The sequence below is a fragment of the Bombina bombina genome, chromosome 6 (genome assembly GCF_027579735.1).
Source record: "Bombina bombina isolate aBomBom1 chromosome 6, aBomBom1.pri, whole genome shotgun sequence".
NCBI lineage: Eukaryota > Metazoa > Chordata > Amphibia > Anura > Bombinatoridae > Bombina > Bombina bombina.
The window spans coordinates 100,884,235-100,903,292 of NC_069504.1; positions in this window are offsets into that span (position 1 = coordinate 100,884,235).

The window sequence follows — 19,058 nt, forward strand, 5'->3', positions numbered from 1 at the left end:
GCTATAATGCTAGCGTTATAGCTTATACCGTCGTGATCCATTCCGCTATCTGAGACCAGTAGTTATGGATTTTGTGAAACAAAAATGTTTCACAAAACTCATAACAAAAATGTTACAAAGTACACTAACACTCATAAACTACCTATTAACCTCTAAATGGCCACCACCCCCCGCATCACAAATACTATATTGAACTTATTACCCCTAAACCGCCACCCACCCACATAGCCAACACTAAATAAAGCTATTAACCCCTAAACAGCCGACCCCCACATCGCCAGCACTAAATAAACATATTATCCCCTAAACCGCTGTCCCCCCACATCGCTACTACTATAATAAAGTTTTTAACCCCTAAACCTCCGGCCATCCCAACACCGCTAATACTAAACTAAACATATTACCCCTAAACCACCAGCCCCCTACATTGCATATCACTAAGCCTAACACCCCCCTAACTTTAAATTAAATTTACAAAATAAATATCTTAAAATAAATAAAAACTTACCTGTGAAATAAAAAAAAAATAAGATTAAACTATAAATAAACCTAACATAACTATTTTAATAAAATAAAATAAACTACAAATAAAAAAACATAAATTACAGGATTAAAATAAGAACACTACGAAAAAATAAAAAATTACAAATTTTAAAAAACCTAACACTACGAAAAAATAAAAAAATCTAACATTAGCAAAAAAAAACCCACTAAAATTAAGTTAGCGATGCGGCGGAGGCAGCGGTTAATAACTTTATTTAGTGTTGGGGGAGGCGGATTAGGGGTATTTAGGGTTTATGTTAGGGTGTTAGGTTTTTACATAACATTCTACATCAATGGGGAATGCGTTACGGCGATCGCCATTCCGCGATCGCAGGTGTTAGTTTTTTTCTAACACTTTCTCTCCATTGATGTCTATAGGGGAAAACGTGCACGTCAAGTCAGGCCTTGGGTTTTGTGCGGTATGGAGCTTATCACACCATATCGCACAACAAAAGAAGGTTTTTCAGTAACTTGTAATAACAGCACTATGGAGAGTGCGATACCGCTAATTTTGTTTGCGTTATTTACGCACCCGGTTTAGCGCACAAGTTGTAATCTTGGTGAGTGCTAGTTTTGCAAAACTTGGGAATGGATAATAAAGGGATTATCTATCTTCTTAAGCAAAAACATATGATGAAGTAGACTATCCCTTTAATTGCTTGACCAATGTAGCTAATTTATATCTGTCACTAATTGGCAACAGCAGAAGAAATAAGATAAACAATGCTAAAGAGGTTGTGTCCTGGAATTTAAAATAATGCAAATGTACTAAAAGTAGAATTTTAAATGCATTTAAAATATTGATGTTGTTTACAGATCTTCTGCATGCAGTGATTAACTGCTAATATAAACTGTGCAGAAATATATAAAACATGTTTCAATCTCTCTTTAACCTCAAAGGGGCTAATATGGCCAGTTCATATCACAGTTTAGAGGTGAGAGATGCACAGATGTCTCTCCTGAGAGTTGCAGCTGTTAATAGCTGTATTGAGGTTAAACGTTAAACATTTTTTTACTCTCTTAATCTATTTAGCTCTCCTGGGAACTATCTTAGAATTGTTTGTGAAAAAGAGATGTGTATAAAACATATAATACAGGATCTGCACTTTGCTTCACACTCTGCTGCTGTTACAAGCACAGGGCACAGTGTTTTAGAAAACACATGACTAAAGTACTCATTTATACCCGTACACCCACCAACACATCACACCTGCAACAACTCAGTCCCTGTGTGTGTGTGTGTGTGTGTGTTTGCATGTGTTGTTTGTCTGAGTGTTTGCATTTGTTGTGTGTGTGTTTGCATGTATTGTGTGTGTTTGCATGTGCTGTCTCTGTGTGTTTGCATGTGTTATGTGTTTGTGTGTTTGCATGTGTTGTGTGTGTGTGAGTGTTTGTATTGGTTGTGTATGTGTGTTGTGTGTTTGCATGTGTTGTGTGTTTGCATGTGTTGTGTGTGTGTGTGAGTGTTTGCATTTGTTGTCTGTGTGTTTGCATGTGTTGTGTGTGTGTGTGTTTGCATGTGTTGTGTGTTTGCATGTGTTGCGTGTTTGTGTGTTTGCATGTGTTATGTGTGAGTGTTTTCATGTGTTGTATGTGTGTTTGCTTATGTTGTGTGTGTGTTTGCATGTGTTGTGTATGTGTGTGTTTGCGTGTGTTGTGTGTGTGAGTATGAGTGTTTGCATGTGTTGTGTGTGTGAGTGTTTTCATGTGCTGTGTGTGTGTGTTTGCATTTGTTGTGTGTGTTTACATGTGTTGTGTGTGTGTGTTTGCATGTGTTGTGAGTGTGTTTTTACATGTGTTGTGTGAGTGTGTTTGCATTTGTTGTGTGTTTACATGTGTTGTGTGTGTTTGCATGTGTTGTGTTGTGTGAGTGTGAGTGTTTGCATGTGTTGTGTGTGTGTGTTTGCATGTATTGTATGCGTGAGTATGAGTGTTTGCATGTGTTGTGTGTTTGCATGTGTTGTGTGTGTGTGTTTTTGTGTGTGTTTGTATGTTCTGTGTGTTACATGTATCGTGTGTGTGCTTGTTTGCATGTGTTGTGTGTGTGTTTGCATATTGTTGTTTGTATGCATGTTTGCATGTGCTGTGTGTGAGTGTATTTACATGTGTTGTGTGTCTGTGTTTGCATGTGTTGTTTTGTGTTTGTGTATTTTTGCATGTGTTGTGTTGTGTGTGTGTTTCATGTTTTGTGTATGTTTGATGTGCTGTGTGTGTTTGCATGTGTTGTGTGTGTTTGCATGTGATGGTTGTGTGTGTGTGTTTGTATGTGTTGTGTGTTTGCATGTGTTGTGTGTGTTTGCATGTGTTCTGTGTGTGTGTTTGCATTTCTTGTGTGTGTGCATTTCTTGTGCATTTCTTGTGTGTGTGTTTGCATGTGTTGTGTGTGTTTCTGTATGTGTTTGCATGTGTGGTGTGTCTGTGTGTGTATTTTTGCATCTGTTGTGTGTGTTTGTGTGCGTTTGTATATGTTGTATGTGTGTGTGTGTGTTTGCATGTGTTGTGTGAGTGTTTGCATGTGTTGTATGTGTGTTTGCATGTGTTGTAAGTATGTTTGCATGTTTTGTGTGTGTGTGATTGCATGTGTTGTGTTTGGGTGTTTTTGCATGTGTTGTGTTTGGGTGTTTTTGCATGTGTTGTGTTTGGTTATACATGTGTGCATGTGTGACTGTCTATCTGTGATCACTGTGTGTGCTGGTTGTGGCAAGTTATTTTTTAAATGCTATAAACAGTAAATAAATAGGTTTGCTAAATCCAATTATAGGTATAAGACTGGAGCAATAAATAAGCATATAATCAACATCAAATTGCATGAAAATGTTTTTTCAAAACAGCCTCATAAAGTAATTGCTATGTTTAAGTTTTCATTGGTAAATGGACATAAGCACTTTTATTTTAATTGATTCATTAACCCATTGTCTGTTAACTGCAACTAATAAAGATCAGTTAACTTGCAATAGAAAAAACACGACACTTCTGAGGGCAAAGTGGTAAATTAATATAGTAAATCTGAAATATTTGTTGTAGAAAAAGGCTCCTAACTTTGGTTTCTAATAATATTTTCAGGCTTCATTACAGGGAGACAAAATCAATGACATAATGATAACAGAGAGCCAAATAGGCTAGAAATGACGTAAGGGTTAAGGCCTGCAGGAAGAGGTAAGATTATAAGGAGAAGGGTTTCTGAAAGCAACAATGTTGGCTCAGTCTGCACCAGGCTTTGGGCCTCATGTGGGACGGTTGGTAACAGCGAGGCCCCTTATGAGTTGAAGTTTATTCACACTCTGATGGAGGCAGGTCATGGCTTGTGTCATTGCAACAAAGAGGTTGGGGTGGAGTAAGGGCTGGATGGCAAAGGTTGGGCAACGCCTCAGGTAGTTTCTGAGGTGCCCCTTCTTTGTTATGGGCTTTTGCAACTCCTGATAATCTCATTGCCTCTGTCTTGAGAGGAGTGTTCTTTGCTGCTGCCCCTTGGCCATTGACCTCTTGTCGTGTTGAGGACGCTTAGGAACTCACTTGCTGCCATCCAAGTTTTCAGCCGGCTTGGTTGTCTTCAAATTTGATGTTTAATAAAATTGACCAGTTAATGTTTTTTCCTCAGCCTTGTTTAGATATACATTCCTACCAGGAGGGGGCACAGTTTCCCAAACCTCAAATGCCTATAAATACATCTCCCACCTCAATCATACCTTAGTTTAACATATAGCCAAGTTAGTGAGGTGTATAAGGAGTAAAAAGCATAAAAAAAGAGGAACAGGATAAATAAAGTGCTTTATACAAAAAAATCATAACCCCCCAAAAATGGGTGGGCCTCGTGGACTCTCGCCACCATAAAAGAAATTAATTTATTAGGTAAGTTCTTACATAAATTATGTTTTCTTGTGGCAAGAGTCCACAAGCTTGTTACTGATGGGATATAATACCTAAGATGTGAAAGTCCACAAGTAACATAGAATAAAGGGAGGGATACAATAAAAACAGCTATTTTCCGTTGAGAAATTAAATCCAAATAATTATTAAGTCTTCTTTAAAAAATTCAAAAAACTTAAATAATAGACACTAGAATCAAACTGAGACAGCTGCCTGAAGAACTTTTCTATCAAAATGGTAAAATTTAGTAAAGGTATGCAAAGAAGACTAAGTGGCGGTTTTGCAGATTTGATCAACTGAAGCTTCATTCTTGAAAGCCCAAAATGTGGCAACTGATCTTGTAGAATGAGCTGTAATTCTTTGAGGCGGAGACTGGCCCGCCTCCAAATAAGCTTTGTGAATAAGAAGTTTCAATCAAGATGCCAAAGAAATGGCAGAGGCTTTCTGACCTTTTCTGGAACCAGAAAAGATAACAAATAGACTAGAAGTTGTTATGAAATCTTTAGTAGCATCAGCATAATATTTCAATGCTCTTACCGCATCCAAAGAATGCAAAGATCTTTCAAGAGTATTCTTAGGATTAGGACACAAAGAAGGAACAATAATTTCCCTGTTAGTATTGCTAGACTTCACAACTTTAGCCAATAATTTGAACAAAGTCTGCAAAACACCTTTATCTTGATGAAAAATCAGATAAGGAGACTCGCAAGAGAGAGCAGACAATTCAGAAACTCTTCTAGCAGAATAGATAGCCAAGAGAAATAACACTTTCTAAGAAAGTAGTTTAATGTTCAAAAAAATGCAAAGGCTCAAAAGGAGGAACCTGCAAAGTCTTTAATACCAAATTTAGACTTCAAGGGGAAGAAATAGATTAAATAACAGGTTTAATGCGAGTCAATGCCTGGACAAAACAGAGAATATCAACTTTAGGCAATAATTTAGACTCCAAGGAGAAGAAATAGATTAAATAACAGGTTTGATGCGAGTCAAACCTGTTATTTAATCTTTCTGTGAAATAAAACAGAAAGAGCATAAATTTGTGCTTTCAAAGTATTGGCCGACAAACCTTAATCCAAACCATCCTGAAGAAACCTAGGAATTCTAGGTTTAAAAGAATTCCTAAAAGAATGCCAGGAGTAATCATGAGTGGAACACCATGAAATATAGGTTTTCTAACCCTTATGATATATTTTCCTGTATCAAAGTGTTAATCATTGAGTCAGAGAAAAACTCTATGACTAAAGACTAAGCGTTCAATTTCCATGCCTTCAAATTTAGAGATTTGAGATCCGGATGGAAAAACGGTCCTGGAGACAGAAGATCTGGTCTTAGAGGAAGAGACCAAGGTTAATTTCCATGCCTTGTTTATACCAGGCCTCAATCTACTGTGGCTTTTTAATTCCTAATATTTCATAGTAATAGGATGGAGAAATATATAGACTTACTGGGTCTGCCGAATCACCCCGATACTTGTGATGCTGTATATTTTCTTATTTAATTTAGTTCAATATTTCATTATTCCAGTTAAAATTATATTTAATTTCCAACAATATGTGACCACTATACAAACATTATTATTATTATTATTATTATTATTATTATTATTATTATTATGTTTATCATCATTTACTTGTAAAGCACCAATAAATACTTTAGTGCTCAGTACACAATAAAAAAATACAGATATAAAGGACTAATTACAACCAATACAATGATTGGAAAAACAATGGACATTTCTGGAATTTGCGCTATCCCAGATTTTCATCCATTCTTTACCTGGATGTTATCACTGTATTATCTGTTTATGCAAGCTGTAATAAAAAATACAGATACACATAGCAAACTAAACAAAACAAACTAATAGAAGTAAATTAGATTTTTTTTTTAAATTGCATGCTCTATCTGAATCATGCCATTTTGCATTTACTTTTCCTTTAAGATAACATTTCTGATAGTAAGAGAAGTTTAAATATTTTCACTAATCTCTAATAAAATTTTCACAAAATTATATATATTGTTGTCCACTGAACTGTGAGAAAAATGGTTCACACAAATCATAATGCCATAATATATATACTAATAATGTAGAAGCAGTTTAGCGAAGAGAGGAAGGCCCACACCAGCTGTAGAGAAGTGAGGACATCGGATATATATAATTAAATGCCCTATTTGAATCATGAAAGTTTAATTTTGAATAGACTGTCCCTTTAATAAATTTTATGTTGCTATGCAGTGTTCTTTATGTGAAACAGAGACTCCTACAATATAATACAAGGTCTAAAAAATATCCCAAAGAATTGGTGTGATTTCTCTCCATGCCGGTAAGATTTTGAATATCCCCTGAGAGCTACTCACCTAAGGACCATTACAAGTGGCTGGTTATTGCGCTTTTAAAATTAACCAGAGATCAGAACGCTGTTTAATTTTATAAATATACCCCAAATGCCCCTAAAATACTGACTAGTGTAGATTATTAAAAAAAAATAAAGATGGCAGCATCTTTATTTTTTAATAAAATTACTGCACTAAGCAGTATTTTGGGGTTAAAGTTGGTGGGAGTGGGGAGTTAGAAAAAAACAGCACTGAAAAGTGTTTTTACATTGCGGTCTATGGGAACTGTGTGTTCCCAGTAAATATATATGTATATGCTTACATACATATATATTTATGTGTTAATATGTGTATATACATATAAACACACACACATATATATATATATATATATATATATATGTATATAATCTTATACATATATATTTATATTTTTTGCCATTGCTGCGCGACTTACCCCTTCGCTGGCGCTGAAGTTCTGATACGGTGTCTGACAGCATCAGAACTAAGCTCGCATAAGAGCCTATGGAAGTTCACTCTTGTGAGCACAATGCTTCCCAGCGATGCAAACATGGCATTGGCATTGCTGTGAACTTGTAATACCAGTGCACATTATTGTGCACTGGTATTACAAAGTGGAGCGCAAATATCACTTTTATTAAAGAGATATTTAGCTCTCCACTTGTAATCTGACCCATTATGTTTAGCCCTCACTGAACCAGAAACATTGCTAGGATCACATACATAAAGCAAGATTTATCAAGCAATTTCTCCTATATTTGCGCCTAAAAATGCGCACATGATCTCATCCTTATATTTATCAACCTTAAGTGTAGCTGAAAATGTTGTAGTTCGACAGTTAATTCATACCTGGTGCATCATGTTCGACTAGGCACATCTGTGTGCTCAAAAAGGGGTTAAATTAGATTTATTTGCATTTTCAATAGATCGATAGGGTATATTCGACTGGTAAGGTATTTATTATTTTTTTTGTGCCCAACATGTTCGTCACATTCTCCGTCATCTAAGCGCAAGAAATTTCTCCATAGAAACTGTGAACAGCAGTTGAAATCATTTACCTATGAGCTTGTGTTGTGTGCACATCACGGAATACTGATTTTGGCTGGTATTTCTATTTCTCAGTGAGTAGAAAGACCCGAGATGGAAGAGTATTTGCCCATAAGGATTGATAAACTATCGGCATGAATAACTTATATGACCTATGTATCATGTATATGATCTATGTGTAGCAGATTGTTCATGTCAGGGAAAATTACTTTATTAACACACGGCTAGATTTAGAGTTCTGCGGCCAAAGGGGTGCGTTAGCTACGCATGCTTTTTTCCCCCCGCACCTTTTAAATACTGCTGGTATTTAGAGTTCACAGAAGGGCAGCGTTAGGCTGCAAAAAAGGGAGCGTAGAGCATATTTACCGCCACTGCAACTCTCGATACCAGCGTTGCTTACGGACGCGGCCAGCTTCAAAAACGTGCTCGTGCACGATTCCCCCATAGAAAACAATGGGGCTGTTTGAGCTGAAAAAAAACCTAACACCTGCAAAAAAGCAGCGTTAAGCTCCTAACGCAGCCCCATTGTTTCCTATGGGGAAACACTTCCTAAGTCTGCACCTAACACCCTAACATGTACCCCGAGTCTAAACACCCCTAACCTTATGCTTATTAACCCCTAATCTGCTGCCTCCGCTATCGCTGACCCCTGCATATTATTATTAACCCCTAATCTGCCGCTCCGTACACCGCCGCAACCTACGTTATCCCTATGTACCCCTAATCTGCTGCCCCTAACACCGCCGACCCCTATGTTATATTTATTAACCCCTAATCTGCCGCCCCCGCTATCGCTGACCCCTGCATATTATTATTAACCCCTAATCTGCCGCTCCGTACACCGCCGCAACCTACGTTATCCCTATGTACCCCTAATCTGCTGCCCCTAACACCGCCAACCCCTATATTATATTTATTAACCCCTAATCTGCCGCCCCCAACGTCTCCTCCACCTACCTACAATAATTAACCCCTAATCTGCCGACCGGATCTCACCGCTACTCTAATAAATGTATTAACCCCTAAAGCTAAGTCTAACCCTAACCATAACACCCCCCCTAAGTTAAATATAATTTAAATCTAACTAAATAAATTAACTCTTATTAAATAAATGATTCCTATTTAAAGCTAAATAATTACCTGTAAAATAAACCCTAATATAGCTACAATATAAATTATAATTATATTGTAGCTATTTTAGGATTAATATTTATTTTACAGGCAACTTTGTATTTATTTTAACCAGGTACAATAGCTATTAAATAGTTAAGAACTATTTAATAGTTACCTAGTTAAAATAATTACAAAATTACCTGTAAAATAAATCCTAACCTAAGTTACAATTAAACCTAACACTACACTATCAATAAATAAATTAAATAAAATAACTACAATTATCTACAATTAAACCTAACACTACACTATCAATAAATTAATTAAATACAATACCTACAAATAAATACAATGAAATAAACTAACTAAAGTACAAAAAATAAAAAAGAACTAAGTTACAAAAAATAAAAAAATATTTACAAACATTAGAAAAATATTACAACATTGTTAAAATAATTACACCTACTCTAAGCCCCCAAATAAAAAAAGAAAGACCCCCAAAATAAAAAAATGCCCTACCCTATTCTGAAATTAAAATAGAAAAGCTCTTTTACCTTACCAGCCCTGAAAAGGGCCCTTTGTGGGGCATGCCCCAAAGAATTCAGCTCTTTTGCCTGTAAAACATACAATACCCCCCCCCCCCAACATTGCAACCCACCACCCACATACCCCTAATCTAACCCAAACCCCCCTTCAATAAACCTAACACTAAGCCCCTGAAGATCTTCCTACCTTGTCTTCACCACCCCGGGTTCACCGATCGATCCAGAAGAACCTCCGATGTCTTGATCCAAGCCCAAGCGGGGGCTGAAGATGTCCATGATCCGGCTGAAGTCTTCATCCAAGTGGGAGCTGAAGAGGTCCATGATCCGGCTGAAGTCTTCTATCAAGCGGCTTCTTCAATCTTCTTTCTTCCGGATCCATGTTCATCCCGCCGACGCGGAACATCCATCTTCACCGACGACTTCCTGACGAATGACGGTTCCTTTAAGGGACGTCATCAAAGATGGCGTCCCTCGAATTCCGATTGGCTGATAGGATTCTATCAGCCAATCGGAATTAAGGTAGGAAAATTCTGAATCAGAATCAAGTTCAATCCGATTGGCTGATCCGATCAGCCAATCAGATTGAGCTCACATTCTATTGGCTGTTCCGATCAGCCAATAGAATGCGAGCTCAATATTTGGAGGCTACTTCTCACTCAAACAGCGGGGGGGGGGGGGAGGGCTTACCTGACCTTGCCATTATCTCCATCGATGCTGAAAAAGCCTTTGATTCAGTATATTATGAACATATTAAAACATCACTAAGGCAATTCGGTATTGGGGGTAACTTTCTTGAATTTGTCGGAAATCTCTATAATTAGCCATCTACAAAATTGATAGTAAATAATACCACCTCCTCTTCTATCTCTCTGGGTAGAGGGACAAGGCAGGGCTGTCCTCTCTCCCCACTTTTATTTAATATTTCTATTGAGCCTCTGGCAATTAAAATTCGCCATCTTCTAGAGGGTATAAAAATTTGTAGCACTGAAATAAAAATTGGTCTATATGCAGATGACCTGCTGCTTTACTTGGCAAACACTAAACTGAATTTAACAAAACTTTTTCAGATATTGGAACAATTTGGCTCATTCTCTGGTTATAAAGTAAACATGGCTAAATCAGAGATATTTTGGCTTAGGAAAAATAATACTTCCGTATTGAAAACTCCCTTTCATCAAGTAACAGATTCCTGTAAATATTTATGGATTCACATCCCGATAAGAACTTCGGACCTATTTGCTCTGAATATCCCCCCGGTAGTAAAAACAATTAAGGAAAAGCTTTTGACCTGGCAAAAACTCCCATTATCACTCTCTGGAAGGATAGCTCTCTTTAAGATGGCCCTCCTTCCAAAATTACTGTACATACTTCAAAATACACCAATAATTCTCCTAGGAAAGGATATTCGATCGATTAACACCTCTCTCACTCAGTTCCTATGGCAAAATAAAAGGTCAAAGATTTCTCTCATGAAACTTTCGATACCAAGAGAAAGTGGAGGTCTTGCCCTACCTGACATAAGGTTTTATAACCTTTCCTTTTTAGCACGAAATGTAGTAGACTGGATTTCGTCTAATAATTATGTACTGAACAATGATCTTGAGTCTAGTGTCTGTCATCCGTACTCTTTAGCTGCGTTAATACATTTAGAGCCTAAAGAAATCCCAGCAGAAATTAAAAAATTTAAAGTCATTCTCAATCCACTCAAAGCCTGGCATAAGATAGCGTCTTTCTTATCAATTAATAATAGAGCTTCTTATATCTTACCCATAATAGGCAACCCTACTTTTCAAGCAGGCTTAGACTCGGAAGTCTTTAGAAAATGGCATACGGCCGGACTAACAAAGGTATTTCAAATTATAGACAAAGAAGGGAAATGTATTAAAACATTTCAGAAATTAAAAATAGATTTTGATTTGTCTAATAAGGACTTTTTTGCATATCTGCAACTAAGACATTTTGTTCAAGATCTAGTTAAGAAAGTTGGTCGGGAATGGGGACTGGGTATATTGGAGAGCTGGCTAGCTCTAACAAGGAATGGTCATATGTCAATTGCACCGTGCTATCATCTTCTGAGTACAAATAAAGGAGTCTCGGTACGGGCAAATTTGGTCGCTTACTGGAATGAATTAATTCCACAGAGTAATATTGAAATAAATACTATTAAATTATCAATTAAGAAAATTTCGCAAGTAACATTATCTGCAACCTGGAGAGAGGCGCACGTTAAACTCCTACATGGGGCATATTTTACCCCTAAGAGAGGTTTCAAATGTGCAAACATGGGATTTTATAAATGTCCAAAATGTTCACTTCAGGCAGCTGATCTAATCCACATGTTCTGGCACTGTCCAAAGATCAAAAATCTTTGGGCTAGGGTGGAATATTGGCTCAAGAATGTGCTCAAAATAGCTAATCTTTCACTCACATTATATCAGATAATATTTTGTCTTAAAGAATCTGGCAGGCAAAATAATGAGAGAGTGGTAATCTCTGTCATTCTTGCTACTAGATATTTAATTTGCAAAAAGTGGAAAAGCTGTGTAATCCCAAGTATCTCTGAGATAAAAAAAACTGCATGAAAAAGCAATGCATTTTAGATCAAAGAAACGCAGATATAAATAATGATCAGGACATTAAAAGATTTTTTGATAAATGGGCGGTTTTTTTAAGAATTTTTCCCATACCTGAAATGAACCACATAATCTTTCCTATCAGGAATACAGAAATTGTTTTATTAGGGAATTGGTAAACACCAAAATAGAGCTAGCATCAAAGTTGATTTTCCCCCCCTCCCTTTTTTTTTTTTTTTTTCTTTCTTTTTTTTTTTTCTTTCCCCCTTTTTTTTTTCTTTTTCTTTTTTTTTTTCTTGATGAGCTGCTTCTCCGCACGGGAGGGGTATGGGTTTGGGGGAGGGTTCAGGGGGGGGGGGGGGTTGAAAATAAAAAAATTCCAAGTAATGTCAATAAGTAAGCTGAATGTGTTATATCAATATGTAGATTAGTTAAAATATATCTGTATGCATAGCTAAATACAGTACTATATGAATGAACTTATGTATAATTTATGGATTATGCTATGTGTTTAAAGCTGTTTATATTTGTTTTTGAACCTTTTCTTGGATTACAAATAAAAGTTTAAAAAAAATTAAAAAAAAAATTGCATGCCCTATCTAAATAATGAAAGTTTAATTTTGACTAAACTGTCCCTTTACTCAAAGTTTCTTGCTTCTGGCTCATTTCCTTTTAATCGGCTCTTTTCATGCAGTCTCCAGTCCACTTATAAAATGAAAAAGGGCACATTTTTACATCATAAATAAGTTGCAAATACTGATTAGATTTGAGGAATGCATCTTTGCTTCGCCTGAACTCGTCTGTGGAAAGGCGCAAAAAAAAAAGAGGCTTTTTTTTTATAAATTTGATCACACACATGTGCACTTCAACATATGTGATCTCATGCGAACATAGAGAAAAATGACAGGGCGCATTCCAGGGCTGCCTTTTGGGCAGGTCGAGAGGGGCACCCACGCAGGCCCCCACGCCTTGGGGCCCTGCACTTTGAGGGGTGAGGGTATGAGAAGGTTCACTGTATATCCTGTATTTAGTTGCTAAAGAAGTGTTTATGATATCAGGAGATGTAATATATTCTGTTATTAAAAATAAGTAGATTACAAATAAGTCAATAGACTCACCCAGCAGATTGCTTAAAAGCATAGGGGATACACCACAGATAATACAGATATAAACAGGCAGTATAGCAAGCAAGAATAACACGTCATATAATAGCATCTGTGCAGGGCGGGACATATGGCTTTCTCAGCGGGACAAACCTCAGAAATAGGGACTGTTGTGCACAAATGGGGACAATTGGGAGGTGTGATAGTCGTTCACGTTTGCTGTGCAAGATATTGTGTATCAGACACCTGACACAACAATAGATGTTAATGGTAGGAACACCCACTAACAAAATCATAGAAAATATTGGTGAAGCAACATTCAATGGATTTCAATGAAAGTTACGCTTTTACAAAATTCAGCCTAATCTTTAAAACTATAAAATATATTATTTAAAAATATAATTTAGGGTAATTATAAGAAGCAAACAGCTAATGTGTTTGTGTAATCAAAAGAACAAAAATAATTTAAAGGGACAGTTCACTGTAAAATTGTTTTTCCTTTAATGTATTTCCAATGACTTGTATACCAGCTTCAGAATATAAAATGTATGAGAAATTGCATTTTCAGATATATTTGTGTATATGAATTAGCTGGGTCTGTGCTTTTAAACCACAACCTAATAAAATAGGTTGAGCTTGCAGGTAAAATCAGATCTCTTTATTTTATCACTTTGTGTTCACACACAGTATAGAAACCTTCAGTATAGGTGGGGATACCACAGGCAAAATTAGCTATTTCAAATGCCAAAATAAGGGAAAGGAGCTACTTTAAAACATTTTAATATACTCCAGCAGGTAAAATGGATCATTGGGAACAAATTAATAGGGAGAACATTTTTGGGTAAACTGTCCCTTTAATCTTTTTCCTTATTTTGAACAGATGTTACAGATATTATTGACGCAATAATACTATGCAATGCATTTATATTTTACTAAATTAAATTATTGACTTTAAAATGGAACTGCGGCAGGATGAGTAATTCTCAGGACATCACTCATACATGAAAATGTATCCAGTGATTTATTCTGTGATGCATCAAGGTGAACAAGGAATATTAATGAGTTAAACCCCTAACCTTGCTAAAGGAGAGTTTACTTTTTTTTTTTATAGAAATGCAGTTCATTTTAGGTAGCTGACTGCCCTAGGATCTAATTAAGCCCAAATTACAATTTATAATGAATTAATTAATTATGAACTTGCATTACTATTTCGGATTAAAAATAAAACCAATGACTTCAGTGTATGCCCTAAATATAAAACTGTAATGAAGTGGGACAAAAACCCTCAGGCTTTTGGATACAGAAAGTCTTGAAATTAGAATAGAATGTTTCTTTAAAATTTAATTTTTTCTGTCATTTATTTTAGATTAATTATTCTATATACAATGCTAAATTTCTTCATACTGAGGGTTACCTATATACCAACTAAGTTTACAAAAATAAAGGAATATTATTGCACAGCATTTCAGTTACCTTTTTTTCAGTGCTATTTAGTATGTTTGATGCTCTCATTGGCACAAGCACCTATTAATTAGACTACATACACAGTGTTGGTTTACTAAGGGTTAAAGGGCCAGATTACAAGTGGAGCGCAATATTTGCAATCTTCTCAGTAATACCGTCACACGTAAATGTGTGCTGTATTACAAGTACAGCGCAATGTGAACGGGACCTTGGGTTCGCATTGCATCAAGCCAAGCACTCATGAGAGCACACTTCAGTAGGCTCCAATGGGAGCCTCGCTTTCATGCCAGCAGCCACGGCATACAATCTAGCGCAGCGAAGGGGGCAATTTGTGCAGCATTGGCCAGCAATAAATAAATATATATGTATATGCTTATATCAAAATTCATTAAAATTATGGTGGAGATAAAAAAATTGAGATTAAAATCCTCCATGCCTCAAAATTAAATCAATACAAATATTTGCATAGGAAATTAGCACATCTAGGCAAGATTCCCCGCCTACTTTTCCCCATAAATACTCCCTATACAATGTTACCAATGCACAAGAGAATTCTGGGCATGATATGCAAATTAGATATGCAAATTGCATATTTTATTTGTATTGATTTAATTTATATGCTTATATACACATATAAATCTGTTTATATGTGTATATACATATATTAACACATACATTTAATATATAAAAATATTGAAATGGGAAGCTACTTATCAAATCCTGCACCCTAGCAGTAAGTCAAACACGCTTCAGTAAACGATGCAACCCACTAGTAATTTAAGTTCTTATTCATGTAATTGAATACATTACGTTCTGTGTTATTCAGTTTTTAAGGGATTTTGGACTTTATTAACTAGGTAACTTGATTTAATGACATGTAGTAGCTATAGTTATATTTGCATAGTTATGTGTTGCAGCCAAGTGGTAAAGTCCATTATTATTAATTGTGTATGTATTTAAAAACTATGGAAAAACAGGAAATGCATTATTTAATCTCCATTTAAAATCTAAAACCCTATCCTCCACTGAGGATCTATTGGGTAAAATGTCAGGGTACCAGGAACCAAACAGAGATGTAAAATGCTAAATTAAATCACACCTTTATTGAAAAAATAACAAAATATTATAACAAGTCCAAAAGCCAAATGACAAGCCATGAGTCAAGGCCAGAGCATATAGTCAGATGAGCCGTGTCAGGAATCAAAGCGAGTAGTCAGACGAGCCGGGTCAGAAATACAAAAATCAACAAAGTCAGGAACTAGCCAGGGATCAGGAACCAGAAGGGACGTCAAACAAGCCAGGTTATACACAGAGACAGGAACTCACAGAGAGAACAGAGACAACACAAGGGAAATGGCAAACAGGACTGAGGCAGATTGTAAGTTCCCACGGGAACAGGGCTCCCAATTCCCCCTGTATTTGTTTGTTAAATTTTGTCTGGTGTCTCATATTGTACTGTCCTTTTATCTTTGTTATCTATGGACAGCGCTGCGGAATCTGTTGGCGCTTCATAAAGAATTATAATAATAATAATAATAGGGAGTGATGACATCATCATTTTGGGACTGCAACCTGTCTCTCTCTGATGATGTTCTCCAGTTTGGCCATAAGAGGGAGCCTGGGAGTTGTGAACAGCGTTACACATGCAAGGAGAAAAGACAGGTGAGTCAAAATGGCAGCCAAGATAAAAAGCAGCAAATAACTATGGAAATCAGGGTAAAACCCTGACTTAAAGCGGTGCAATAATTTCCTATTTGCACTTGCACACAGCTGTTTGAGGGCTCAAAACCAGGAATTTTCCGGTTTGACCAAGAACAAAATCTCTGGCATTAATGTGAGGTTTTACCATTACATTATATATAGTAAAACAAAAGGGAAGCGGATTCCTGAGTCACAATGTAATGACCTCTTTATTCATATAGGAAAGTCCAGCAACACAAACCCTTACGTGTTTCTGAGTGAGCAACATAACTCTTACGGGTGTTCTGGCACCTGTTAGACTTTTTCACAGCCATTGCCAGTCTTTTTTTTAGCAATAAAGCATTTTTTAATTAAAGTATATGCATTGTTTTTTTAAGACATAATGCTAGTGTACATTTAATAGCCTACATTATAGTGTAAATATCATTTTTATATGCACTGGGAAACAAAGAAATGAGTGTGACTCACTTTATTGCTATATTTGCTTTATTGCAGTGGTCCAGGACCAAACCCGCAATATCTCCAAGGTACGCTTGCATGTTGCAAAGTTGTTTAACTACACATATTTTTACTTTTCAATCTCACACTGTTAAATATGCCTTTAAATCCTCAGTAAGACATAAAAAAGCAGGGAATTACTTGTTTCAATACATAATGGAAGTGGAGGGCCCTCTAGTGGGCCTGTAGCAAAATTAAGAGGCAAGGGACTTGAAGTCTGGATGGTTCTAGGTAAAACAATGTTGCAATTGAAGGGGCGGGAGTTTCTACTCACCTTTAAAGGTTCTTGTTGCAGTAGATCCGGCCTCTTTGTTCCAGTGCACAGACTTCAAGAAGAACTTTTGTTGCTGTAGCAAGATGAGGCGAGCAAAGAGAAGATATGTTCCTCCAAGGAGATATGCTGAAGTGGTGAAGGAGGTTCCAGGGATGAGAGGCCCTGCAAGGGAAAGAGAAGAATCAGGCTCTGAGGGAGTTATACCTCCCACCCCCAGGGCTCTACCAGCTAATGGGAAAGTGACTGGACCCAGGCCAGGGGCTAGGAGAGGCCTTGGTTTGCAGGGAAGGGTTGCGAGGCAGGGGGCTCAGCAGGGGGTGGGGGCGCAGGAACCTAATACCCCAGGCTCTCTAGGGGTCCCCCTTAGCTTAACAGATGCGGAGGGGCCGTCGGGTAGTGGGGCAGTAGCAAGGGCCCCAGGTATTGGCGACCAGCGCGCGCAGCGGCCTGCAGTGGATGCTGCGGCCGCTTCTGTGACACAGGCATTAGTTCAGGATGGAGCAGCGGTTCCCCACGTGGCAACGCCGGACGCAGCGGTGACTGAGTGGCTGGCCACATGCCAGCAGCTTAGGGGCTTACATCCGGCGGCCTTGGCATCCGTTGCCTCCTTGGCCCAGTCCCTGGCGGCATTCATGTCCCCTGGTGTGGCTGGGGCGGGCGGCGACGGCGAGGCAGTTCTGGGAGGCAGTGGTGCGGCCTGCAGGCCTCAGACGGCTACTAGGCCGCGTTGTGCGTCCCCTGCTGGCTCCGCCTCCTTGTTTACGTCACACGCGTCCTCCCCATGTGACTCATCGAGTGGGGAGGACCGCGGGCGTCCAAGGAGGAGACGCAGAGAGCGCAGCAGGAGCGGATCTTCTTCCGGAGAGGCCCCCAGTAAGTTGGGGAGGCTCTGGGTGGAGGATGCGGCTCCCGATGGGAGGGGGGTCAGGCGGGCTGGCGGCAAATCGATACATAAGACCCCGGAAGGGGGTAGAGGCAGAAAGTCCGGTACTGAGACACATGCAAGGGGTGTGAGTGCTTCAAGGGCTGGGTCTGCAGAGGGGGCAAACGCAGCGGAAATGTCGGGCACAAGGATGTTTAATGAACAAGACAGGCAGGGTGCAATGGGAGACAGGCAGTCTGCAGCTGGTTTGCATGAGGCAGGAAGTTTTAGTGAGCATGGCAGTCAGGGTGCATTTGGTGATAGGCTGCATGCAGTGGTTAGGCAGGAGGCAGGAAACATGAATGAACAAAGTGGTCAGGGTGCATTTGGTGACAGACCTAGGACAGAAAGAGGGGTGACCGTGCACTGTCAGGAGACTTTGGGGGCAGCTATTGCGCAAACAGGGTGTGTGAATGAGGAGTTGATAAGGAAGGCTGTGACTTCTGCGCTAGGGATGTCTGTGGGTGATGGCAGTAGGGGACAGAGGTGTGTAGGGGAGGTGGTTGGGGCCCCCTCGGGGGTTTCATCCTGCACACAGAGTACTCCCCATGTTCCTTTATTTCCCCAGGTTGGCAGTGAGACGACAGCAGCGCAGATGGATTCCCCGGCTGGGCAAGCCCCATCTGGATCTCAGACTGTTGCCCCATTGGCTGCTGCGGCGGCAGCACAAAGCGGAGCAGGAGCTGCACCTCCTTTGGCCCCGAGCGGTGAGTACCTACTTGGCACTTCCACACACACTGAACACATGGTACCCTCTAGTGAGTCAGGTTCAGATAGCGATGGGGACCTAGGGCTAGTGGGTAAGGGCCAGAAGGAGATGTTTAAAATGATTAAGAAGCTAGTGGCAGTGCAGGTGAAGAACCAGGCAGCGCAAGCGGCGGGTTCGGCGCTGGTTCCGTTTGTCCCTGGGGTGGGTGCGGTTGTGCAGCCCCCTTTGGGGGTGCCAGTGACAAGGAGAGTGGCCTCACAGGGTGATACTTACCCGTGCTTAGTCCACTCCCTTTATGGGCACCTCAAGGCTAAGGTGGTGAAAAGGATTCAAGATGGTCGCTACGT